Source organism: Lepisosteus platostomus, chromosome 18, assembly GCF_059453375.1.
Source record: "Lepisosteus platostomus isolate fLepPlt1 chromosome 18, fLepPlt1.hap1, whole genome shotgun sequence".
Taxonomy (NCBI): Eukaryota; Metazoa; Chordata; class Actinopteri; order Semionotiformes; family Lepisosteidae; genus Lepisosteus; species Lepisosteus platostomus.
Window position 1 is genome coordinate 3329496 of NC_142628.1, and position 20223 is coordinate 3349718.

The following is a 20223-nucleotide window of genomic DNA, read 5'->3' on the forward strand; positions in this document are numbered from 1 at the left end:
CTTATTAAAAGCCTTTTTCTCTTTGAAAATCTACATGTTAGGAAATAATAGTGAGGACCCTATGCAAAAAAACAGGGCGATCTCCAGAGGTGTAGTTGATATAACAATCTGAGGTCTGGAAGTCGAAGGTAAACAAGCTGGTGCAAAAGTAGAAAAACCAGAAGCAGAGCCGTGAGGAAGCCAAGAGTCAAAACCAGAACGAGAACCAAAGTACTAAAACATAAACCAGGAGACGTAGTCGGAGAACAAACAGGGGTCAGGAAGCCAAAAACCAAGTAGTAAGTTATGGCAAAAATTGAAGCCAGGAAAAACCCTAATACTGAGCACAGGGGAGAGTGTGAAGCAGCATTAAATAGTCTGGGGTAAATGGACTAATTTGGAACTGTGCTGGAATGCGAGGTGGAATAACAAGTCCTCTGGGGGTGTGGCATAACACTACAGAAGAGCAAATTCTGAACTCTGAGCAAATATGGAATATGGAAAATTCTGAAAGGCTGCCTGGTAGTGGTTGTGGCTTATTGCTCTCGGAAGAAATGTTTTTTTTTTAAATAAAGGCTGTTTTCTTGTAGCACTGGCACCTCAGTTTATTAATTCACTCTGAAGTTAATGTAAATTAATGTTAAAGTAGACTTGATCATTTCTCACCTCCATTCCTCTCCTAACATATCAAAAAGTCTACTCTCCCATAGTTTGTCCAGCTTATTCAAACCATCAATCTTTGCTCTTATTCATTACCAAACAAAATAGTTCTTCCTCAGCCTTCCTAAGACTATATTTGGATAAAGTGATATTCAAACCATCCATCAAAATAAAAGAGGTATCATCCCAGACCTATCACGGAAGCCAGAGGCTAGCTGTGGAGAGACTGGCAGAACAGGAAGACTCTATGCGTAGCGGCAGGAACAGCGCAAACACGGGACTCACTCCAGCTCAAGGTAATGGGCGGAGTCAGGGATGAGGCATAAGCCCTCAGGTAGCGGACGTGGGGGGACCTGGTGAGGCGAGCTTCTCGACAACTGATCCCAGTTGACAACAAGACACACCGGAAGAACAAGTAAAGCACAGGGAAACTAGGAACAGGACAGAGAAGGAGCGCCCTCTAGATGTATAGTACCCCCCCCCCCCTTCAAGGGTGGCTCCTGACGCCCAAAAATGTAAATGAGCTGCACAGCACTGGGTGAAGGAAAAACCTAATTTAACTGAAAGGAAACCTCCGGGAGTCCACAGCTGAGAGCTACCCCCTCCTCCAGGATAAAAACCTTTATTGAGTAGAGGAAGGGGGGGCCATGCAGGGCTCTGGGGGAGCGAGACAAAAACCAGACAAAACACGTAAAAAAGCATGAACAACAAAAATAAACCCTGACAGAACAGGGGAACAAACAACACGTAAAAATAACTCACAACAGGTAAAAATTAAACCTTATGTACAATTAGCATTTTATGTACTGAAGTTGGAGATCTATTCATAAGAGGTAATTTCCCATTGACAATAAATTACCACCATCTGACAGGGCCAATGCTGATGAGATTTTGCAACACAAATTAGTTGAAATCAGCACTTCAGGCAGAACCACTAATGGTGTTGCACAACAAAGGACTCTCAGGAAATGTCAAAGTGTCATTAGGAGGTACTGTAGGATTAGTGAGCTGTTCAGCTAGGATTACAGGGCTCCTGAGGTCAGGACTACTGGGGGTCAGTTCTGAGGTTAATTCCCGGTCCATGGAATTGCAGGGCCCAGGCTAGGACCAGGTTCTGTGCTCTCAAGTTAGCCCCTTGTACTGATCCTCTTTAATTCAGACATTGTGTGTCATTAAGGTGTCTTGATTAATCAAGAAGCATGGAAATGGAACATTTTAAACACACAGAGAAAATGTACTGTATAGTATTTGGAGACATGCGGGTCTTTGATAGAGCTTTAAATCAGTGGTGCTCCAGGACTGGAGGGCCAGAAGGCTCTGGTTCCCTTCACCTGAACCCCTAATTACCAAATCATCAGTATGAAGCCTTTTCTTGTTCTATAGAAGCTGGAGAGTTAACAATAATAAAATCTGCTGGACAGTAGCCCTAGAGGTTCAGAATTGGGCTCTCCCACTTTAACATGTGAGCCTGACTCTGTGTGTCTTATATACAATGATTCATAAACATACACATTTGGTACTGGGATCTGATGGCTTGGGTTCTATGAACCCTGCTAATACAAAACCTTGGATCTTTATACAATGAAAATCACAGAGGCAACCTGTAGATCCTGTGCGGGACTGCTATTTTCCCTCCTTGAATATTTTGCTAACACCTCTCAGAAAACCTGCATACATACACTCCTTCGACCTGTCTGACAGTCTGGTATGCTGTAATACGATATTATTATAAATTAATACCTTTCAGCACTATGAGATGAACAATTAAAACACCTGTGTCACAGGAAGCAGTAGGCAAATCTTCTTTCAGAAGAATGTACAATTATACAGGAAAAATGTAATTAATTGCTGGAAACAGGTGCAAAAAAGGGAAATATTGTTGTATAAAGCATAATATGGAATATAGACTTGATTTAGTTGAATCATAATATAAGAAATACAATTCAGCGCTCAGGCTGAATCTACAGTATAAGCACATCAATTATTTTCTGTCAGACGATAACTACTCTTAATGTGCCATTCGGAGCTCATGTGTCCTGACTGACTAGCACAATCATGTTTAGATACTCCCTTTTTACTTTTCTTAAAAAAAAAACTATCTACACCAAAAAACAGCTTCCCAATAAATATTCCAAATCTAGTGTAGTCAAGTCTTCTAATATCCAGAACATTCATACCAGCTCTGGGAAAACAAGACTGTGTATCCACCCTCTGAATCGTGTGCTGGCAGGCCATCCGTGTCGCTAAAAAATAATGACAACGGTATACTCCAGAGGCTCTAATGGAATGGCTGCTCTTACATACTTTCATAACATATGGCTGCATCAGGAATAGCAGTAATATCTGTAGCTATTATAGCCATAATCATAATATTAGTTTATTTAAATAATGTATTTGGCTGGCGATAACTAAGATAGGCACCATTATTTTACTCTATATGCTTATAAGGCAGGATAATTATAGGTAATAAAATGTAATACTCCATTTTATGCTACGTTCTAAAGCGGTCACTTTCATTCCCTAAACATCATGGTATTCACATATATAGACCAAAGATGAATTGTTATGCAGGACATGCTGGGTGGACGTTGATGCTACAGGCAACACAGGCAGGAGAATGATCTGAGGTCAACAGACACAAGACAATGCTGTTTCTATATCCAGCTTTAGGTGACATTTCTCTTACACTCAAAGGTCAGGGAGCACAAAAGTTCAAAGCACACTTTAATGTCACCTACATTAACATCACATCTACAGTACATTAAAACTGAACCCTAATGTAATTAAAAGCATCTTGAGGCACTTTTAGTCACATAAAGCTTGAAAAAAAAGCTAGAACAAATAATCAGCCAGCATTTTTCTGAATAATAATGACAAGGACCAAAGAAGAATTTTTACTTTTACATTGCTCTGTTACTGTAGTAGCTATAATATGATGACAAACCTAGCACACACCATGCTCAAATTACACCAGAGGCAAAATAAATGTTGTTTGATTAATGTAATAAATATACTGTACGTGCATACAGTACAGTAACTCTTTATCTACAGTGTATAGAACATGCAGTACACATCTTAAAAGTGACTGAACAACACATTTTCACTACATGGAAATCTTTCGCATTATCTGAAATAATCGAACCGTTAAAGTCTGAATTACTGCAATTATTTTCACATGAAAGCTTGAGGCCCCAAAAACTAGAGCTTTACTTATGATTAAAATATTTAAACAAAATTACACATTGCTTATTGCTTCCTGCATGTGAATCTGAGCACAAACAAAACATCCACTTTTGAAAACAAAATGTAAAAGAAAACCCTCTGGAACTGCACTCACCACAGCCTTCCAGTGAAGGTTACGGTAACAGGGTTACACTCCAGCCGTGAGCTGTAAGGAGCTGGGGGAGACTAGGAAGATCACAGTTTAATTGGTTTATCCATCTGCTATTTTAGACGGGATCCTCGAAAGATTTGGCTACAGTGCACATGTGCAGTGGATTGCTAGAGAAGCAACGCAGACTAGCCGAAGTGTTTTTAAGTGCTACCTTTTTATCTAGAGAATTCAGCCCAGCCAGGGGCACACAGAAGAATACTTTCTGAGCAAGCTGTCCAGAATATGCAATGTGCTAAAACAGCAAAGCATCTTGGTCATTGAGTTTTGCAACAGGCACACACACAGGGAGAATGATAGAAGACAGTGTAAGCGGCCAGCAAAAATCCCTACTTTGTTTTCCTTTTAATCCCTCCATTTAAAAAAGCATGCTTTAAACTGCATTTGGGCTGTACGAAAAAAGCCCAGTGAGAGCCATTGGATGAGAGGAGCGAACAGCCTGGCTTACAGTCACATAAGCCTGCTCTTGCAATAAGTTAGGAGGTACTGTACATAAGGTTATTTCAGGTTGGTAAACAATTTAAGGTGGCTTGGTCTCGCGATAAAAGAAATAAATACTAGGAAAAGTCAGCGGTCAACAAGAAACATTCATTCTCTCAGAGACAGTTAGCTTGTGCATTTTTCAAGAGACTATTACAAGTAACATGGATTTTCTTATTTCATATGTTACTGTACTTGTACATACTTGTATGTACTTTAGACATTGCAAACCCTTTGTAACGTTGCGACATCATGGTACAGGGCTTTAGCCTCTCACAACACCACACTTGGTTACAGGTGTATACTGTTCGAGATACTCAGGGTGTGACTGGCATCTACTCTCATACTGTACAGTATGCGTTGTCCCAGGACAGACAACATTTAGATACACAGTATATGACTCATGAGATATAAGATGTAATTAATGTGACTCTGCCATTGAGAGACAAACACCACTTTTTTTTTTAATACAGCCTACTGGTTTGCGCTTTATGACTAAACTACACTAGTATGCCAATTAGTTAATTAGTCCCACAGTTACAACACACCAAGATGCACAACATTGCCAATGGGAACATATTAAAAACTTTCTCAATTACAACAAACTCCTGCTGACAAATGCCAGGAAGATTTGTTTCTCCTCAGTTAATTATTTAAAAAAATTCTACAAGTTGATATGCAGCTGTTAATGATTCTACATAAATTAAAACCTCTGCTCTACTCCAAAGCTTCTTTACTCCAAAGCTTCTTTCTATCCCTAATTCTTTAAACTGATATGGTTTTACTTGAGCGCTTGAGAACAACAGGCCTGACCATCACTTTCTACAATTACTACCTTTTACAAAAACAGCAGTTCTAAAGCTCAGTATGTATATTTTCAATGCTTAACACGTGAACATTAATTATTAACATTTATTTGGCTAATGATTTTATCCAAAAAGATTTAGCTGTACTAATTTATACAGCTGAGTATTTTACTGAAGCAATCTGAGTTAAGTGCCAAAAGCCTCAACACTACTCTGCCTAGCTGTATAAACGGGTATAAGCCACTTTGGATAAAAGCATCCCAAAAAAAATAAAGTAATATAACATTATCCCTACTGGAGACCTTTATAGTCAATATATGTACAGTATAATGATTCCATGATAATTCTTCCATGAGGTAATCAAATAAAAAGATATGAAAAAAGATATCAAATAAGTTTTCACAGAGTAAGAGTCTGAGGTTTAGTGATGTTCTTCCAAATGTTTAAGATAAACACATTCTGAAAGTATTTGCAATGTAATAAGTAGTTTTTAAAAATAGACCAATTACATTGAAATTAATCTGAATGAATGTTTACACATTTATTAAAATTTAAATACAGAGCCCAGTACATTACAGCCTCATTTTAACATGAATAAATAGTCAGTGTGCCTAAAAACTGTGTCTACCATTACATCACTAAAGTATTAACACTGCTAGCAATAGTGCTTCTATAAGAAGATCACAAGCATCTTTTATTGAACTCTTTTAATTGGGCACAATGTTGCTGTTAAATGTACAGTATATCCTTGCAATCTAGCTCTTCGTTTGAGGTTTTCCACATATGTGACAGACTGCATGCATATTGTCAGGAGACTTCACAATTTAGGAGAATAAAAGACTAAATTAGAATTAGACTAGACATGTCTCCATTTATCCAAGTGTGTATAATAAGCCATGATGTATAATTGGTAACTACGTTGTTAGGCAAATACCAATATTTCTTTATATTTCTCCTCAGTGTGGGAGACTCTATGGTTAGGAGCCCCAGACAGTCAAAAACAGCCTCTTAAAGGGCCACCCTCCTCTCGGTGTTGTTGGCTGTTGTGAAGCCCCTGTCCACTTCTCCATTTCCTCTAAGAGCTCTTTGTGCTGCAAAGAGCGGCTCTGTATCCACTGCTGCCCAGCCAGCTCTGCCTCCAGTCTTGGCAGGGCCAAGGAGCTCTGTGTGCCCAGAAATTCAAGCTCATTGACCCTCAGAGGTGCCAGTGATGTCATGCCTGCCCACCGTGAGAGAGGGGCTCAGGGTGCTCTCCACACTCTTTCCAGCCACCTCAGGGATGAATAAACCTTTCAGATGATAGCCCATTGTGCTTCATCATTGAGCTGGATTATACCAATTTTATGCTCAGGGATGGCTGTGCAGCAGCTTTGAGAAGGTTGGAGTGCAGTGGGAGCTCAAGGGGGTTGTCGTAGCAACACGGCATCTTACTGAAGAGCAGAAGGAACACAGGAAGGGTTTAGACTGACTGACACTGCAGAATCCATCTCAGGGGAATGCACATGAAGGGGGAAAAGAGGAAGCCTTTAGTTGCAAACATGAAAAGCGTGTTGGACATCAGAGCTGAGTAAAGATGGCAGTGTCTGACACTGAGTGCAATGCACTTCTTTTCAGACTGTAGGACTTCCGCATTTGCAGAGGTACATTGCAAGGCAAAGAATTAATGAATTTCTTATAAAAGATGAAAGGATGAATAATATCTGTATATTCAGTACAGGTGTGTTCAGTACTCATAATATTGCAGCTACGTTCAGTGGTGTCTGTTCTGGGAGGCTATTCCAGCCACAAAAGACATCATGTCAGTAGGCTCTTCTGGAATAAAAGAGCTGTCACTTCTCCACTCAGAATAGGAGACGTAGACAAAAAGTGAAAAGCACTTGAAACTCTTCTAAATACTTCATCAGATTCTTTTAGCAGCTATACAGATTGCACAAAACTCTTCCAGGTTAAGTTTTATACTACAAAGACACAGGGCAACCCATTCTGATAAAGAATTTCTCATGAATGAAAGCCACTGTTTTTCACGAATTAACTAACTGGGACAGATTCTGGGTTTCAAAGCCTATTAACATCTGATCACGGTGGAATGCCTGACCTGTCCCTAAGTGATGGGGAGGTATGGGACCAGATGGAAATCGTTCTGAGCTCCATTTACAGCCAGGGTGCAATGGTGAAAGACTCTGAGGTGTCTTTAAAGGACAAACCTTTTTGTATAAATAATGACATTGTCCCATGGAATATGAATTTCGATTGATTAATTCAAAACATTTTATCTTAACTGGGTGAAGAACAAAAGATTTATACTGAACTTTCCCAGACCGCATCAATATTTCAGGAAAGTCATATTCCTAATATTTAAGTGAAGATACAGTAATAAGAACACAAAAACAATGCCTGTAGCTTGTCATTCAAACGTAAGAAGTAAATGGAGTGAAAACTTAAAATGGTCAAAGTCACGTTTGTGATTGCTTTTAATATCATATTTTAGCCGTAGATGTGAAGCTCAGCTTTGGGTATAATAGCCACTGAATTTGGCAAGTCAGCATTTTCAGTTAATCATAGGCTTCTAGAGTACAATACCATCTAGAATTAGACAATTATTCATAACAGTTTATAACATTTAAAACTGAAGCTTTATCATGGTTCAAAGCAAATTAATCTTATAATCATTAATCTTCTGATTTCTTTTTTAATGACTAACATGATGTCATTGTATCCTGATAAGTGATTGGTCTACTAATGTGACTCTTTCAATTTCTGCTCAATAAATTAATACATTTAACATGCCAATATTTTTGTGCACTTTACCATTTGTCATATCTATGTATCATATTTACCATACAGTAAGTCTTGAGCTGCTTTTAGCTAATTCTGGAGCAGCTTAAGAGCCATGTGCTGTCAATAGAGCCTTGCTACCATTCTGGGGCAGCCCCTCAGATGGACTAGTAAACAGTAGGGCTAACTCCTCTTTAACAATAACTCAATGCTTTGTGTAGATCATGCTAATAGACAGGAGCAAGTGTGGCACATACTAAATGATGTAACTATTGTGTATAACAGAGCAGGCAATGGGGAGATCTAAGCATTATGTCCTTAGCTGGAGTGCCTTGTCGATACAGAACACCTGCGCGGAGCATGAATCCATTCTTGGGTTTGCACCTGCTGCCTGTGCTGTGGCACTTATTTCCCCATCCTGCCATGACTACATACCAGCAGGACTTTACACACCCTCCCACTGCTTGAGTTATAATAGCTTTCTTGCTAGATCGGGATGCAAAAGTTTTGGCACGGGTGCTCTACCTGCCAGGTTTGAGTTTCACTGAGCATCTGTGGGACGCTCTGGGACAACATGTGGCACCTACTGTAGGGCTCGGAGACCAGTGGACCAGCACACCTTTTTCCAGACTGTACACAAGGAACAGGATACAGCTTCTGCAACATGCATGTGATATTGCAAAAGATGTATCACAGATGAAAACAATCCACATTATTTAACTAGCACTTTAACAGTAGAAGGCTGATCAAATCCTAAATGATAAATGTTAGATCAGTGTAATGATTCTACCTTCAATTCAGTAAGATAAACCTGTAAATCAGTAAACCTGCAAATCAGTAGACCTGCTAAAAATCAGGAAAACCTTTGTCAACCTTCAGTTTGTTTTTGTGATGTTTGGTACATAGAAACTGGGGCACATTGGAAAAAAACTGTAACTAACTTGCATTCAAAGGTTAAAATGTGTCTGGTAAGCATGACCTCAACTCAAGGTTATGAATCTTTGGCTGCTACTTTGAATTCAGTCAAATAGATAGCAGGGATTCCTGGAATAAAGTGTGTTAAAGGTTCTAGAACTTAAACACAGATTTATTATTAACAGACACACAATCTTTGACAGCTCTCAAACCAATACTATACCTTCATTATCAGATCTCTCTATGGAAATTTAAATAGTATTAAAGGAAGTACCCAAGACAGGTACTGCTGCAGGCTTTTCTGCTTCAGAGACAACTTAATATTCTAAACATGTACTGTATGCTCTGCCTTTTTACAGGTGGAAATTTATGGCACATTGACAGAATTCGGCAGTATCCAGAATTGCTTGATTTGGAGCATCCATAAAATCTGCTGGCGATAATTGTAAGTTAAAAAATAGCATGCATTTCAGTACATTTTTCAATCACTTTTTCTTTATGTTTCTCTTTCATATGGGAATCACGTGAAGAACCAGAGGGCATCAATTTTACAGTCTGTTGGACAGCTGAATGAACAGATCACCCATATAAGCCAGCACATGTGACCTCCAAGCTGTCTGAAAGGATCCCAGTTCGTCTGGCTCTGCAGTGGTGTAGAAGCCCTCTCTGATACACTGTAATCCCCCCAGTGTCTCATTGCACAGCCACATGTACTTCCATCCGCTCATGTTCTTAGGCAGCCACACTCACGTTCGTCTGCAGAGACCAAAACATACGACTTCACTAGCTAACCCCACCTGACTGATTACAGCCATTGTCTATAATTATCAGAGTAATCTCTGTTGATCTGCACTAATCCACAGAAAGCATACACTTGGAAGTGCCATGGGTACACAAGACATTACTGCACAGGTTGCTGGATTACTGCATCTTTGTCTCTTTGCTTCTAGGCTTTTTATCATGCCCACCCAACAAAATCAAAAGGCAGCACTCTGGTTTAAAAACCATCACACGGATGCCTCAAAGACTCCTCTCATGGCTGTTTACTCTTTTCCTGCACTGATACCTGTAGAGCTCAAATCCTATTTTTGCACACATAATTTACAGAGGAGGATAACTGCATACAGAAAATAATGAGAATTTCAGATACATATTTCAACTCTGACACAGCAGCCATATCACCCTGCAGCTCTCAGCTGGCAGCCCACTGAAGCTCAGCAGGGTTGAGCCTGGTCAGTTCCTGGATGAGAGACCTCCTGGGAAAAACTATGGTTGCTGCTGGAAGTGGTGTTAGTGGGACCAGCGGGGTGGGTCCTAATGCCCCAGTATAGTGGCAGGGACACTTGTTGCTTTTCCTGTTTCTGTTTTTGCCGATTCCTCTATTTTATGTCATTAGCAAATTTTAAAACTTGTTTTCTAACTATGTTAGAAACTAAATCATGAATCTATATCAGAATGATGGCAGTCTTAAATGGATCCCTGCAGTACACCACTGCTTACTATTCATTTGAGAATCAACCTTTGATAAGGGACCTTATCAAAAGCTTTCTGGAAGCCAGTATATACTGTATTATAACTACCTACTATCCTTGTTAGTCTTTTCCAGTGTACCCCACATTTATTTGAAACAAGAGGTGTCAAATTCATTTGCTATTGTGGGTGAAATGTTGTGATTTAAAGATAGTTCAAGCAAGCCTTACATTATCAAAATCATTACATTGTATTATTGGAAGCGTTTCATGTTCTTTGGTATTTTTTTCAACATACATTTAAAATGCAATAAGCAGTCATTTAAACTTTAATTATTTATTTAAAGATGTGGGGATTGGCTGAGCATTACTAACTGTAATTTGAAATACCATAGTGTGGAATTACCTGGGGACACTGCTGTCCAGTGGAGGCGGAGCCCTGGATTGAGGGCTACACATTGCCTTAGCAACCACAGCTGTGGCTCGTCCTTAATCAGCCAGGACAGCTGGCCCTTTAAGACACACTGAGCTCCTCCCTGCCAGGGGAGGGCCTTCCACCGACAGTCCCACAGGGAACTGTGAGGTGAGTGTTAAGGCTGCCTTTTTGTTTTTTTTTCTAGTTTTTGCTGACCTCACACCGTTGTCTCCGCCCCCTCAGACAGGGTGTGGCCGTGGCTCCACCCACTCCTGCATTGTTACAATAGCCGTGATTATGGTACATTAGATACATTTGTCCCACATTGAAAACAATGATTTTAGGATGTATTGTTCACCTATTAGTAAAAATAAATGTACAATCATGCAAGAACATAAGTAAGATTACAAAGAAGAGGAGGCCATCTCCTCCCACAACCATCTGGTGCCTCTTATTCTAAGTTTGAAGTGCACTTCTACATAGTTTTCATTTATATCCTATGCTTCATGTTTTATTTTTTACCCTGAAGTCCACTGGCTTATTACTTGTCAGTGCCCTTGAGGATTTCAAATACTTATATGATCAGATTCCCTCATGGTCGTCTCTATTAAAGACTAAAAAGGTTCACTAGTTCTATCAGCTCTATCAGCCTGTGAGTGCAGGAGATAACCTTTCACAATGCATCTAGTTACTCTTCTCCAGACTTCACAGTGGAAATATGTTAACTAGTATATTATACAATTGTAACATAACTTCTTTGGGTTTGAATTTGACAAAATAGCCTAACATTTTGTTTGCCTTTGTTAGCACTTGCCCACATCTGAAAGATGCAAGCTATGTGTCAAATAACCACCCAAGTATTTTTCATAAACAGCCTTTTTTAGCTCAGCATTTCTTAATTTGGATTTTTAGTTTATGGTTTTGCTATCTTTATAAAAAACTTCAGTGCCGACTGCCAAATATTTGCATGGTCTTGATTCACTAAGAAGTTTGCTAACCCTTCCATTTTGGTATCTGCAAACGTGACTAGTTTATAGACTCTACTGGACTACAACCTACATGATCGATAGAAATTAGAGAGAACAGTTGTCCTAATGCAAATCCCTCTAGTACTCCACTAACTACACCAGGTTTGAGCTTTCACCCCATCTTTACTGTTTGGTATTTATTAACCAATCCTCAAGGCAAAAAAACAAATTTCCTTGAATGCCTAATATGAAAAAATACGTTTTAAATGATTTTTGTTCCCATCAAGAACATTCTAAAAATCTGAAACTTATTGAATCTTCAAAGACATCTGACTTGTTGGCTAGCTAGCCAAAACCTTTTCTACATCCATATTGATGGTCCATTAGGATTTTAATTCAATTTAGGTGATCTTGTTTAAAAACAGATTTTAATTTGTTGCTGCCATTTTAAAATGACCTAAAATTCATTTAAACTGTAAAGTGGAACTGAAATCTTTTTTTAAAGGTAAGATTCAGTCAATCCGTAGTTTATTTGTGAGCCCAGATAAAACAGAATGGTGATGCATAGGATTTCTGAGAGTGTACACAGCAGCTTGGCACAGGGGGTTAAACTATCGTCAGAATTTGTTTAATCTTTCAGTTATCAAAAAAGAATACAAAATTGTGCCAGATTAGCAATGAAACTGCTACGTGGTAGAGCATAGCTGTATTAAACCTTTGCTTCCACCTAACAACCATTGCTGCCACTACAATGTGGGGGGTGCTGGCTCTTTTAATGAGCCCCTTTGGGTCAGGAAGGAGGCGATCAAACACCAGCTGGTGGAGACTTCTGAAGCAGGATCTCTGCTGCTTCTAGTCACTCATGCAGACAGCTGCATTGTTGCTGCTAATGATACATTTCTCTCCAGCAGGCATGACAGCAAGAGAGGGCTACAATTAAGCTGCTACTTTCTGGTTGGAAGGCAATCTGGGCTAAAGCTAATTTTGTTTTCATAGACTGGAAATCAGCAGATCCCCCTGCCTTTTAATTGAAGTTTTACCTTTCAGACCTTGTCTACACCATAGTGCAAGACTGAGGATTTTTATAGGAGGGGATGGATATTGAAGAGTATCCCTATAGTGCAAGACTCCACGAACACTGTGAATATTGTGAATATTTGAAAGTCTCATCTAACTCATTGTCTTATATGGTAGTGAAATGTACAGTTCAATCACAGACTAGGACAGGGCTCAGTGATGTCACGTAGTGTGTTTCAGGACCCTATGCAGACAGCACAATCTGGAAGGGAGTGAACAGATATGGGGAGGAGACAAGGAACTGGGCTGGTAGACGAACAGGGGGACGTGTTAAAGGTGCTCGGGGGGCGTAGTCCAGGCAAACTAGTCCAAAGGGTGTTCGTAGGGAAATCTGCAAATGTCCAAAGCCGGGTGATCAATCCAAGACAAAGACAAACGAAGTTAAAAGCAGGAACGGGATCAGGCGAAGGGTTGGGGAATAAAAAAGGGTAACGGGGCCAGGCACTCCCAGCCCTGGACACAGATGGTCAGGACACCGGGGAAAAGGCTTGGCTTTTGGACAACCCGGAAAATAGGCATGCCTTGTAGCTTCCATCTTCCAATACTGAGCCCGGAACACTGGCTTTTAAAGGGGAGACTGGAATAGGAGGCAGGTGCAGGAGATCAGATAAAATGTGAAAGAGCCAGAGCACCCTTAAGGGGGAGGGATTAGAATCGTGACAGGTGACCTGCGGCACATGTGCCATTATTGTCACACAAAAGTTATTTTTAACTGCATGTACAGTAAAAGTCTAATAAGTTACAAAGACACTAAGTTAAAGAACGATAAAAACTATGCACGATTGTTAAGCAATTCTTTACAGCATGCTACCCAATGAAAGCTCTTTGGTGTAGAAAAAACAAATTGCTTGGTTTACTTACTGCATTATTTTTAGAAGGGCTAGACTGGTTTTTTCACAGTAAAGCTCACAATCATTAACACTGATAATATTTTTCACACATAAGTATAAAGAAAAAGATTGTAAAGTCATGGGAAGGTTTTGGAACACTTTATGGACTGTCTTGATGTAGTCACAAACTTTGAAATGCACTGCAGTAAAGTTAACTTGCGGTTCGATATTTGCCTAATTTTTATTTTTGGAAACTTAAATAGCATCTTAACAGAATCACCTAGAGAGTGTCAAAATTCTTCCATTATTGAAGATGATTTGAGAATTTTCACAACTGTCACTTTGTCATTTAAATGTATTAATTTATTTTTGAGATACAATGTTTCAGATGTCAATATCTTTGCAAGGCAAATACACAGATTTAAAACCACTGATGTTTAAAAGATTTAGATGTTGAATTTTTTTCAGCATTTAGATTAACATACTTCTGTGAACAGGTATTTTCACACAAAGTCAGTTTTTGTTACCCTCCCACAGCCAGTTAACAACTGAGCACTCAAAGGGTTGCATGCTAGTTGCCTGAAGTGTCAGGCTACAAGCCTGTGATTTGCAAATTAAGCAAAGGAAACAAAGGCAAGGATCACTCCACATGGTTAGACATGCATACTGATATATTCATGTTAGATATTATTATATATTAAACTTGTATTAATAAAATTGTAAGGATGGTTATTATTGAGATTTAAAAAGTATCGATGTCACACAAATCCATAAAAATATGTACATGAGCTAACTCTTGGCACAACACTTCTGAGAGGTTGTCAACACCTGGTCTAAGACTACACTGAAAGGAGAAACAGAACCAAGTGCAAAGAAAAGCACCAAATAGTGCATGAAGGACAGAATCAGGCCAGTACCTACTGCTAATCAATATACAGAAGAAAGAAAAAAAAATTACACCTGAGAAACAGTGGCCAAAACTGCGACTACCACAACTGTCCTACTGAGCCAGTACTGCCCAGAGGAAAGCCTCCTCAGCCAAGACAGCACAATTAATGCCACAATACCTTTCCCTTGATAAACTGGTGACCCTCTGGTTCAAGTCTAATTTGTACAGGCCTTTCCAAAAAGACCCCTAAAGTTCTACACACCTACTGTAAGCCCTTTTTTCCCGTACAAATCCTTCATTTATGTACTAAATCTGAAAAGGCTATTCAGTCCTTTAGCAATGCCTCCTCTCCTTTGTAACCTTTCTTTCTTAAGTCTACCGATTTCCTCCCACTTCCTAGGAGTAAATATGCACCAATGCAATTCCTGCGAAGGCCACTGTAGACATTGTGCTACAACATTTGCCAGCTAAATCCTTTCATTGGTCTTACAGAAATGTCAGCCTATGTCATTTGTTTTACCCTAGACTACTGGAGAGAGCTGTGGTAGAGCCAGTTGTCAGGATGTGTCGACCTGAACAGGGAGACCTGCATTAGGCTCTGAATTGCTCCTGCACACTATGTTGTTTATACAGTACTGTACCTCCAACAGCTAACATGCCCAATACTACAGTCATTTTACTGGGGGAAACCGGCACCTTTCTTTAATTCCAGACTGCCAGAGGCCAGATCTGTCTCCAGTTAGGCCTGGTAAAAGCCTCTCTCGTGTGAGTGGGCCACTCCTGTGAGTGCAGCAGTGGTCACCAGTAATGCAGTGTGCTAACTAGTTCCACCAAACTCTGCTACATATTCTAAATCCATGTTGCTCCATCAACCCATCCAGCAGCATTAACAGATAAAGTCTAGCTGGTGTCTCCGTTCAAAAAGACACATTCCATAAACTACAGACTGCAAATAAACTCATACTGTTATTTTTGTTTATAAATAGCCTTTTAAATAAGCTGAAGCTTAAAAATAGATTAAGTATTAAATTAAAAGTACTTTCATTGTAAATAAAATTAGGAAGGTGGACTGTAAAATCTGTGCTAGATCACAGATCAGCTACTGTAAATAAAGCTGTGAATTTAGGTGTGGTAAAAATGCACACTTAAGCATATCACAACCTGCTGCAGAAATTAAAAGCAGAACTTCACACTTCAGCCTACCTGGTTAGTGCAACAATGTTTTTTGGTTTGAATTGCTCCCAAAGAAGTGAAAACCCACAAGAATACAAATGTGTCTTGAAGCTAGATTAGACAAGACAGTCTTCAAAAAACAGTATATTTGTTATACCAAAATAAATGATAGAGCTGAAAACAATGAATAGCAGATCAGGGATCACACTGCTACAGTATATAATACTTTGTAACATTAAAAATTAGTATTTTATACCTCTGTTAAAGAATAAGAAAATGCAGAAAATGACAACTTACATTTGTGACAAACTTGAAATTGCAAAACTTTAAGCAAAAGGAAGAGTTGCATTCCATGACATACCTTTTCTGGAGTTTTTGGGAAGTTTTGGAAAGCTCTGATCTTGAGGTTTACACGCTCTGTAAGAAGAAGAGATCAAGATTTTACAATTTCACTCATATAATATGGACAGTTGCACAGTGAGCGATGAAGGATAAGCGATAATTAGATATACTGGGCTAAGATTAGGGAAAACAGTTCGGAGGAGGAGGGAGAAGGATCTTTTTATCCAGCCCAGAGCCTCCACCTAAGGGAATGACAACCCAATACACCGTTGACATTTCTGTGACTTACCCCCTCCAAATAATGAGCTTTAGAAACTCCTCAGCATTAATATTCTATCCAGCTGACAGGCTTTTCCTAGATAGGAATGGTGTACAATGTTGTACAGACACTCTATACACTCATGTTTTCAATCCACAGAACAATTCAGAATTCATGCCAATCCAATGAAAAATTCACTGGCTATACAAGGACCTGTGTATTTAATAATAAGTACCCAAACACAATTACAAACTGAAGGCCATTTATGCTGTACTTCACTGAAGCCACCTTTTCATCCCATTACTAAAGATTTGATTGGTGAAATAAAACCTTTGTATTATAACTTACTGGATAATCAAGCATTTTTAAATGAGTGTACTGTACAAAGGTCTAAAGCAGGGCTTTTCAGTCTGTATGTGTGATGTCCTGACTAGCTCCAGTGCTCCTACTGTACATCAGCACCTCCAATTACCACAAAACATCCACAAAACATCGGAGCCCAGCGGTTGAAGACAACTAGACCCAGGAGCATGGAAACAGCACAATACCTCAGGAACCATATCCAGCATGTCCAACTGAATCCACCTCACACCCTGTCTCCTGCCTCCTCCATGGACACTAAACTCCCTGACACTGTCCCTGAGCCCTTCTACTGTAGGCTCCTGGTCAGTAACCACCTCCATCTCAGGCTCCAGGTCAGTGGCCACCCCTGTCCCCAGACTCCAGACTCCAATCTCTGGTCTCCAGACCTCAGACTCTGGTCCCCAGTCTCTGGACTCCAGTCCCCAGTCTCCCGTCTCCGGTCCCCGGTCCCCGGACTCCAGTCTCCAGTCTCCAGTCTCCAGTCTCCAGTCTCCAGTCTCTGGACCCAGACTAGAATATTTGGTCAATTGGAAGGGGCACGGAGCCAAAAACAGGTCCTGGGTCCCGCCGAGGGACTTATCAGTACCCCAACTGATAAAGACATTCCACCCGGGGTTCCCGAAGGAGGCCACCCCTTTGGGGGAGGCACTGGGATGCGCTGACAAGCTCCAGTGCTCCTACATCAGCACCACCAATCACCACGGCGCATTCCACACAAGGAATTTCTTACAGTTTTTTTTCCCGTTCACAGCCATTCAGTTCCTGACTGCAGCTGCTAATTACCCATCATCCCCTCTGGTCTCCATCCCAGGACCGACTGTTTCCCCTGCGCATCTCAGCTGCCTGCCATTCCTCTTTCTGCTTTCCAATTATTTCATTATTATCATCCACTCACCTAGTAGATTCCGTGATCTTCACCGCTAATCGGACTCTGAGAACAATTACTTTGCCGGGCCCTTTTTTCCACCTATGGGCCCGGTGTAACAATATGTTTGAGATACCTGGTGTCTTCTGTATTTTGTTACAGCTATGCACTATATTTTATTTCAATTAAAATTATTTACATGCTCAGAGATCAATAATAGACTACTGTTTCCATCTCTTTTCATAAGCATGAACACAATTTGAAACTATATTAAGCTTCTGAGGTACTAATGAAGACTAATACATGCATTCATATAAATCGGAGATAGACAGCTCTGTTCTCAGGAGTAGAATTTATTATTCTTTTTCTACATGTACTATCGCTGTGCTAATGATTTAGACATTAAGTTATATAACCATTATTTGAACTCTGCATCTACTGTTTATAATAGTTACACATGCCCATAAATTCAACAGCTGTCTGACCCTTGAGGACAGGAATTCTGTTTTAGCAATACCAGGAGCCTGTGTCTCCCTTCCTCAATGTAATCTCCAGATCTCAATCTTTCTGCTTCCCACAGTAGTCTCCCACATATCCTAAATGTATCATAACGATTGTTAAAATGCCTCATATTAGAAAACTAGAGCAGTCATGTTTATAATGCTTACAGATTTAATGCTCTAAATCCAACAAGATTAACGTAAAATTCAAACAACCTTTGAATTGCGACAATCTACTGTTTATACGTTAACCTGGTGAGGTACGGTGACCTGATGCACTGAGCAGTTATAATGTTAAATAAACCAAATAAAACTGAAAAAAGAGTTGAGAACTGTGATGGGTTATCACGAATCAGCAGGACTAGCGTTACATCTGATGTTCGATAAATCCATCCTTTATAAAGGACACTACGTTTCTTGTTTGCGTCTCAGAAAAATTACACAATAGGGCGCATTATATTCAAAAGTGCTTTGTAGGTTTTATTTTTCTGGAAAAAAAAAATGATTCACAAGTTCCAGTTCCCTAACCGCCACTGATCTTCGACAGCTTTGTATCTTTCCACACTGAAGCGCACTGCCGCTCCTCCAGGCCTCTGCCTGACGGCCGCTGTCCCTTCAGGACCACTATCCAGGGCACCGCTGACTTCCACTGTTAGCGGATCGCTGAACAGATTAAAGTATTTGATTTTTATATATTTTTTCTAGTTATTACGCAAACAGAAAAGAGAAATTGCATCTGAATAGGAACAACGTCACTGACAAATACGGAATGTTTACGTTTAGGTGTCAACACTCAGCTTTTGAAACAGGTTGCATTGACTTTTTATTTTCTAAATTTTATTAAGCCAATAAAAACCTCTTAAACCTCTTCGACTCCTGGTCGAACTAAAGTTTGTTTGTTAATATCTTTACATGAGAATTTTTTTTTTTGCTGTTCTGCGAAACCACGGTGAGTGCAAATGAAAGAAATACTGTAATACCTCACAGCGCAACAACGCATACGGAGTCGCTTCCGAAAATACGCTTATTAAACATAGGGGGTGAAGTGAGTATGGGAAAAATAGTTATAGTCGAATCTGTAGTGTCCCCGAGTATCCTTCCTTAGAAGGTAAGCATTTGTGAATATTATTCAAACCCTTGACAACTGCTTTGCAAATTTGACCTCTGAAAATATAAAACCTTGAGAATAGATTTTGGGATTTTGGACTTGGCACTCAAAATATCTTTGCTAGTTGTAATCCCCGTTTACAACAAAATACGCCAAATCCCATGCAGCTGTATGAAGTCACTGGGACAGTTCCTAACTCGGAAACATTATAAAAGATCGAAAGGAAAACTGTTTTCGAGTCTTAAGTACTTGGACGCCATTGCGTGCGTTTGTACAGTCAGTAAGCGATTCGTTAACACGTCTTCCATTTGAAATATGTGAGCCAAACACAAAAATGCAGGTCACAGATTACAGTCTTCGAACGCGTTGGAGTTTGGGTGTTCGTCCAGAATCCTATTTGTTGATTTTTATTAGGGCTAAATTAATTACATTAAGATTTTAGATACCATTGACGGGAATCATCACTGCATTCAAGTAATTTGTGACATGTCCAACGAAATTCTGGATTCTGCAAGAACTAGTTATTTTATTCGCTCTGAGTTTTTAAGAGAGTCGGGTAGAAATTTCAAAGCATTCTGGGGTTCGTTTTGCAATCTGCTTTGTTCACCCAGAAAATGCTAAAGGAAGGAAGCCAGCAGCCAAGATAGTACTACTCCCGAATTTATCAAAGCAGCAGGGAAATCTTGGTGGGGGTCAAGTAGCAGATCATCTTTAAACCCAGGAGGGAATTAATCCTACAAGGTTAATGCAATCAAAAATACAAATCAAATCCACTAGTGCTTCAAACAAAGCTAGTGAAAACTAACCTTATTCAGAGTCCACAGTTGAAGTAGAGACTGGTAGTAGCAGTCTGATACTGTACCTCTTCTGAATTCTGTCTAATATATGGTAAGATGCAGTTCATTTTAATTAAGAGCAGTAAAAAAAAACGTGCAGCGGGTGTGTACATGGAACTGATG

The 20223-nt window shown here is 39.8% G+C and overlaps 1 protein-coding gene across 5 annotated transcripts in view; it reads right to left on the reverse strand.

Moving 5' to 3' along the window:
- The window catches only part of LOC148645448 (excitatory amino acid transporter 2-like), a 63498-nt gene that overhangs the window by 32033 nt on the left and 11242 nt on the right, over nucleotides 1-20223 (reverse strand). For 3 of the 5 annotated variants that reach the window (XR_015928044.1, XM_088610859.1, XM_088610860.1), the window contains exon 2: nucleotides 16189-16244. The gene's annotated coding sequence lies outside the window, so the exon portion shown is untranslated. Of the gene's footprint in view, nucleotides 1-2816; nucleotides 2883-3976; nucleotides 4201-16188; nucleotides 16245-20223 lie in introns of those variants that run through there. The other 2 variants (XM_088610862.1, XM_088610861.1) reach the window with 2 other exon arrangements.